At 49.0% G+C, this 7,500-nt stretch overlaps 2 protein-coding genes across 3 annotated transcripts in view; one reads left to right on the forward strand and one right to left on the reverse strand.

Annotated features, from left to right (window-relative positions):
* The window catches only part of LOC120560232 (apoptosis-stimulating of p53 protein 2-like), a 29,151-nt gene that overhangs the window by 16,946 nt on the left and 4,705 nt on the right, over positions 1-7,500 (reverse strand). The window lies entirely within an intron of this gene.
* rrp36 (ribosomal RNA processing 36) overlaps positions 1-7,500 on the forward strand; it is a 28,573-nt gene that overhangs the window by 3,174 nt on the left and 17,899 nt on the right. Inside the window, exon 1 of one of the 2 annotated variants that reach the window (XM_039812597.1) lies at positions 2,432-2,471. The exons of the other annotated variant lie outside the window; for it this stretch is intronic. The gene's annotated coding sequence lies outside the window, so the exon portion shown is untranslated. Of the gene's footprint in view, positions 1-2,431; positions 2,472-7,500 lie in introns of those variants that run through there. 2 annotated transcript variants of the gene reach the window in all.

Genomic DNA, 7,500 nt, shown 5'->3' on the forward strand with positions numbered 1-7,500 from the left:
TCCTGTGTTCCATATGTTCCCTGTGTTCCCTGTGTTCCATGTTCCCTGTGTTCCTGTGTTCCATATGTTCCTATGTTCCTATGTTCCCGTGTTCCCCTGTTCCCTGTGTTCCCTATGTTCCATATGTTCCCTGTGTTCCATGTGTTCCCTGTGTTCCCTGTGTTCCCTATGTTCCATATGTTCCCTGTGTTCCATGTGTTCCCTGTGTTCCATATGTTCCCTGTGTTCCCTGTGTTCCATATGTTCCCTGTGTTCCCTGTGTTCCATATGTTCCATGTGTTCCCTGTGTTCCCTGTGTTCCCTGTGTTCCCTGTGTTCCCTATGTTCCATATGTTCCATATGTTCCCTGTGTTCCCTATGTTCCCTGTGTTCCCTGTGTTCCCTATGTTCCCTGTGTTCCATATGTTCCCTGTGTTCCCTGTGTCCCTGTGTTCATGTCCTGTGTCCTGTGTTCCATATTTCCCTGTGTTCCCTGTGTTCCCTGTGTTCCCATGTTCCCTGTGTTCCTGTGTTCCTGTGTTCTATGTTCCATATTTGTGCATGTTCCTGTTCCATGTGTTCCCATAGTCCCTGTGTTCCATATGCCTGTGTTCCTGTGTTCCATGTTACATATGTTCCATTCCTGTGTTCCTATGTTCCTATGTTCTGTCCCCTGTGTTCATGTTCCCTATGTTCCCTGTGTTCCCTGTGTTCCATGTTCCCTATGTTCTATGTTCCCTGTGTTCCTGTGTTCCTGTGTTCATTCTCTGTGTTCCTGTGTTCCTGTGTTCCCTATGTTCCATATGTTCCATATGTTCCCTGTGTTCCCTGTGTTCCCTGTGTTCCCTGTGTTCCCTATGTTCCATATGTTCCCTGTGTTCCATGTGTTCCCTGTGTTCCATATGTTCCATATGTTCCCTGTGTTCCCTGTGTTCCCTATGTTCCCTGTGTTCCCTGTGTTCCATATGTTCCCTGTGTTCCATATGTTCCATATGTTCCCTGTGTTCCCTGTGTTCCCTATGTTCCCTGTGTTCCCTGTGTTCCATATGTTCCCTGTGTTCCCTGTGTTCCATATGTTCCCTGTGTTCCCTGTGTTCCATATGTTCCCTGTGTTCCCTGTGTTCCATATGTTCCCTGTGTTCCATGTGTTCCATATGTTCCCTGTGTTCCATATGTTCCCTGTGTTCCCTGTGTTCCCTATGTTACATATGTTCCATGTGTTCCCTGTGTTCCCTATGTTCCCTGTGTTCCCTGTGTTCCCTGTGTTCCCTATGTTCCCTGTGTTCCCTGTGTTCCCTGTGTTCCCTATGTTCCCTGTGTTCCCTATGTTCCCTGTGTTCCCTATGTTCCCTGTGTTCCCTGTGTTCCCTGTGTTCCCTATGTTCCCTGTGTTCCCTGTGTTCCCTATGTTCCCTGTGTTCCCTATGTTCCCTGTGTTCCCTGTGTTCCCTGTGTTCCCTGTGTTCCCTATGTTCCCTATGTTCCCTGTGTTCCCTATGTTCCCTGTGTTCCCTGTGTTCCCTGTGTTCCCTGTGTTCCCTATGTTCCCTATGTTCCCTGTGTTCCCTGTGTTCCCTATGTTCCCTGTGTTCCCTATGTTCCCTGTGTTCCCTGTGTTCCCTGTGTTCCCTGTGTTCCCTATGTTCCCTGTGTCTGAGGGACTGATGGGAACAACAGTCTGTGACAATGGTCCGGTATTAATGGTCCAGTATTAATGGTCCAGTATTAATGGTCCAGTATTAATGGTCCAGTATTAAGCAACATACAGGATGTAATGGTCCAGTATTAATGGTCCAGTATTAAGCAACACCCAGGATGTAATGGTCCAGTATTAATGGTCCAGTATTAAGCAACACCCAGGATGTAATGGTCCAGTATTAATGGTCCAGTATTAAGCAACACCCAGGATGTAATGGTCCAGTATTAATGGTCTAGTATTAATGGTCCAGTATGTAATGGTCCAGTATTAATGGTCCAGTATTAATGGTCCAGTATTAATGGTCCAGTATTAAGCAACATACAGGCTGTAATGTAACATTGATAGGACACCTGTCCAGCTTCAGTAAAGTGCTCGTCTTACCGCTGACAGCCTCAGATTAATATTCTGATCTGTGAGCTGATTGGTTGTGGTTCTGAGAGTATATTTCTCTCACTGTGAGGCAGGAGATGAAGTGATGAAGTGATGAAGAGATGAAGTGATGAAGAGATGAAGTGATGAAGAGATGAAGTGATGAAGTGGCAGAGAGAACACAGAGCCTGAACAGTGCCTGAACAGTGAGCTGAGAGCTTTCTGCTGCCACACGCCAGAGGGGGATTCTGGGTAAAACGCTAAACATTTAGCTTTTTAAATCCTAATGCCTGTGGGAGAGGTTGTTCAAGGTGACATTCACTCTGTCAGAGACACACACACACACACACACACACACACAGAGACACACACACACACACACACACACACACACACACACACAGACACACACACACACACACACATTCAAACACACCACACACACCCACACTCACAAAGAGACACATGCACACACACACACACTCACACTCAGAAAGAGACACATGCACACACACACACACACACACACACACACACACACACACTCACACTCAGAAAGAGACACACACACACACACACACACACACACACACACACACACACTCACACTCAGAAAGAGACACATGCACACACACACACACACACACACACACACACACACACACACACACACACACACACACTCATTGTCACAGTCACACTCACACTTATACACACACACGCCACACACACACACAGACACTCACACAATCAAACTCACAGACACACTCACAGTCACACACACAGACACACACTCACACACAGACACACACACTCACAGTCACAGACACACAGACACACACACACACACTCACAGTCACACACACACAGACACACACACACACATAGAGACACACACACACACACACAGACACACAGACACACACACACACACACACAGACACACTGAACCATAAATCACACTGTACCAGGACATGTGGCGCTCTTCTACTTCCTCACCTTACTTCCTGTTTGGCTCCCGTCAGAACTACTACGACCACTAGAGGGCGCCGCCACCACAACCATGAACCCAGACCAGCATGGCTGTCTGGACCAACCACTACAACCATAAACCCAGACCAGCACGGCTGTCTGGACCAACCACCATAAACACAGGCCAGCACGGCTGTCTGGACTAACCACCATAAACCCAGACCAGCACGGCTGTCTGGACCAACCACCATGAACACAGACCAGCACGGCTGTCTGGACCAACCACCATGAACACAGACCAGCACGGCTGTCTGGACCAACCACTACAACCATAAACACAGACCAGCACGGCTGTCTGGACCAACCACCATAAACACAGACCAGCACGGCTGTCTGGACTAACCACCATAAACCCAGACCAGCACGGCTGTCTGGACTAACCACCATAAACCCAGACCAGCACGGCTGGCTGGACCAACCACCATGAACACAGACCAGCACGGCTGTCTGGACCAACCACCATGAACACAGACCAGCACGGCTGTCTGGACCAACCACTACAACCATAAACACAGACCAGCACGGCTGTCTGGACCAACCACCATAAACACAGACCAGCACGGCTGTCTGGACCAACCACTACAACCATAAACACAGACCAGCACGGCTGTCTGGACCAACCACCATAAACACAGACCAGCACGGCTGTCTGGACCAACCACTACAACCATAAACACAGACCAGCACGGCTGTCTGGACCAACCACTACAACCATAAACACAGACCAGCACGGCTGTCTGGACCAACCACTACAACCATAAACACAGACCAGCACGGCTGTCTGGACCAACCACTACAACCATAAACACAGACCAGCACGGCTGTCTGGACCAACCACCATGAACCCAGACCAGCACGGCTGTCTGGACCAACCACCATGAACCCAGACCAGCACGGCTGTCTGGACCAACCAGCATGAACACAGACCAGCACGGCTGTCTGGACCAACCACCATAAACACAGACCAGCACGGCTGTCTGGACCAACCACCATGAACCCAGACCAGCACGGCTGTCTGGACCAACCACCATGAACACAGACCAGCACGGCTGTCTGGACCAACCACCATAAACACAGACCAGCACGGCTGTCTGGACCAACCACCATAAACACAGACCAGCACGGCTGTCTGGACCAACCACTACAACCATAAACACAGACCAGCACGGCTGTCTGGACCAACCACCATAAACACAGACCAGCACGGCTGTCTGGACCAACCACTACAACCATAAACACAGACCAGCACGGCTGTCTGGACCAACCACTACAACCATAAACACAGGCCAGCACGGCTGTCTGGACTAACCACCATAAACACAGACCAGCACGGCTGTCTGGACCAACCACCATGAACCCAGACCAGCACGGCTGTCTGGACCAACCACCATGAACCCAGACCAGCACGGCTGTCTGGACCAACCAGCATGAACACAGACCAGCACGGCTGTCTGGACCAACCACCATAAACACAGACCAGCACGGCTGTCTGGACCAACCACCATGAACCCAGACCAGCACGGCTGTCTGGACCAACCACCATGAACACAGACCAGCACGGCTGTCTGGACCAACCACCATAAACACAGACCAGCACGGCTGTCTGGACCAACCACCATAAACACAGACCAGCACGGCTGTCTGGACCAACCACCATAAACACAGACCAGCACGGCTGTCTGGACCAACCACCATAAACACAGACCAGCACGGCTGTCTGGACCAACCACCATGAACACAGACCAGCACGGCTGTCTGGACCAACCACTTTTTTTCGGGGGACGACAGTCTTGCCGAACCGCCACACGTCCAAACATCTGAACCTCCCCGTCTACAGTTCTCGTGAACTGAGAACTGGTCTGAGTCTCTCCGTCCTGCTGGCCTACATGCAGCCGCGTGGAGGGGAAACTGGAGCAGATCCGCGCCCATGAAGTGGGTCAGTGCCGTCAGTCGCCCGACACAGGTCGGCACGGAAACGCCTCAGCCAATCAGAGCCGGGAGAGGAGAGGCCTCCTGTCCCGCAGGACGACAACAGGGAGGGAGGGAGACTGCTATAGAGTAGAGACTGGAGGTGTCTCTGCTGCCAAGAAGTGTGTCTGCACTCCGAAAAGTGGGGAAAGGAAAGGACAGGATATGAAATTGGCACCTCAGTCTCTTTTATATAGACCTTAGTGGTCCCCTAATACTGTATCTGAAGTCTCTTTTATATAGACCTTAGTGGTCCCCTAATACTGTATCTGAAGTCTCTTTTATATAGACCTTAGTGGTCCCCTAATACTGTATCTGAAGTCTCTTTTATATAGACCTTAGTAGTCCCCTAATACTGTATCTGAAGTCTCTTTTATATAGACCTTAGTGGTCCCCTAATACTGTATCTGAAGTCTCTTTTATATAGACCTTAGTGGTCCCCTAATACTGTATCTGAAGTCTCTTTTATATAGACCTTAGTGGTCCCCTAATACTGTATCTGAAGTCTCTTTTATAGTATATAACTGTAGTGGTCCCCTAATACTGTATCTGAAGTCTCTTTTATATAGACCTTAGTGGTCCCCTAATACTGTATCTGAAGTCTCTTTTATATAGACCTTAGTGGTCCCCTAATACTGGATCTGAAGTCTCTTTTATATAGACCTTAGTGGTCCCCTAATACTGTATCTGAAGTCTCTTTTATATAGACCTTAGTGGTCCCCTAATACTGTATCTGAAGTCTCTTTTATATAGACCTTAGTGGTCCCCTAATACTGTATCTGAAGTCTCTTTTATATAGACCTTAGTGGTCCCCAAATACTGTATCTGAAGTCTCTTTTATATAGACCTTAGTGGTCCCCTAATACTGGATCTGAAGTCTCTTTCCCGAAATTCAGCCTTGGTGCAGAACTACAGCCACTAGAGCCAGTCCCACAATGAGCTTTCCTTAGGATGTGCCATTTCTGTTTCTGTAGTTATTGAGGAGGAGAGAGGGGGGGGGCAAACTGGAGGGGTGCGGCCTTGACCAACTGCCACTTTGCTGGTTTGAAAGCCATGATGTCTCTCCATTTCTAGCCTCTGGGGGGACCATAGGCAGGCTGGGGGAACTCATATTAATGTTAAAAAACCTCATAAAGTGACATTTTCATTTCAGGGTCTCTCTCTCTCTCTCTCTCTCTCATTTTCATTTCAGGGTCTCTCTCTCTCTCTCTCTCTCTCTCTCTCTCTCTCTCTCTCTCTCTCTCTATCATTCATTAATTCGAGGCCTGGTTAAACTCCTGATGCTGCCGTTGTTAATCCAGCCAGGAATTAGCAGCCTAATACCCCCTCATCTTCTCTCTGAAACATGTCAACAACTTCTTCAACAACAACAGAGACTCATCCCAGCAGGGCTGCCCCGGGTCAGCAACACATCTCATCACCATTAGTTACACTGGTACTGACTAACACTCAGAGAGAATCAGGGCCAGATACTGAAGCTAAAGCTGAATCTGTTCTTCTTTAAGTGTAATAGTGGCTGTTTTGATTCATTCATTTAACCTTCTCTCTCTGTATGTGTCTGTCTGTCTGTCTGTCTCTGTGTCTGTCTGTTTGTCTCTGTGTCTGTCTGTCTGTCTGTCTCTGTGTCTGTCTAACTCTGTGTCTGTCTGTCTCTGTGTCTGTCTGTCCGTCTTTCTCTTTGTATGTCTGTCTGTCTCTGTGTGTGTCTGTCTGTCTCTATGTCTGTCTGTCTCTGTGTCTGTCTGTCTGTCTGTCTGTCTGTCTCTATGTCTGTCTGTCTCTGTGTCTGTCTGTCTGTCTGTCTGTCTGTCTCTATGTCTGTCTGTGTGTCTCTGTGTCTGTCTGTCTGTCTCTCTTTTGTCTGTCTGTCTCTGTGTCTGTCTGTCTGCCTCTGTGTCTGTCTGTCTGTCTGCCTCTGTGTCTGTCTCTATATCTGTCTGTCTGTCTCTGTGTCTGTCTGTCTGTCTCTATGTCTGTCTGTCTGTCTCTGTGTCTGTCTGTGTGTCTGTCTGTCTGTCTCTATGTCTGTCTGTCTGTCTGCCAGCCTCTGTGTCTGTCTCTCTGTCTGTCTGTCTCTGTGTCTGTCTGTCTGTCTCTGTGTCTGTCTGTCTCTGTGTCTGTCTGTCTGTCTGTCTGTCAGCCTCTGTGTCTGTCTCTCTGTCTGTCTGTGTCTGTGTCTGTCTGTCTGTCTCTGTGTCTGTCTGTCTCTGTGTCTGTCCGTCTGTCTCTGTCTGTCTGTCTCTCTTTGTGTCTGTCTGTCTCTCTGTCTGTCTGTCTCTGTGTCTGTCTGTCTCTCTCTGTGTCTGTCTGTCAACATGTAATGGAGTGGCAGCTGACCTGAGACCTGCTGACGAGGAGAGGCCATGATTGGTTAATTTCTGCTGGGGGGAAACGTGTGGCCAGCTGGCTCGCTGCGGGTCACCTCCCCAATGTTTGGGACAGCTGGAGCCATA

The sequence above is a fragment of the Perca fluviatilis genome, chromosome 1, assembly GCF_010015445.1.
Source record: "Perca fluviatilis chromosome 1, GENO_Pfluv_1.0, whole genome shotgun sequence".
Lineage (NCBI taxonomy): Eukaryota > Metazoa > Chordata > Actinopteri > Perciformes > Percidae > Perca > Perca fluviatilis.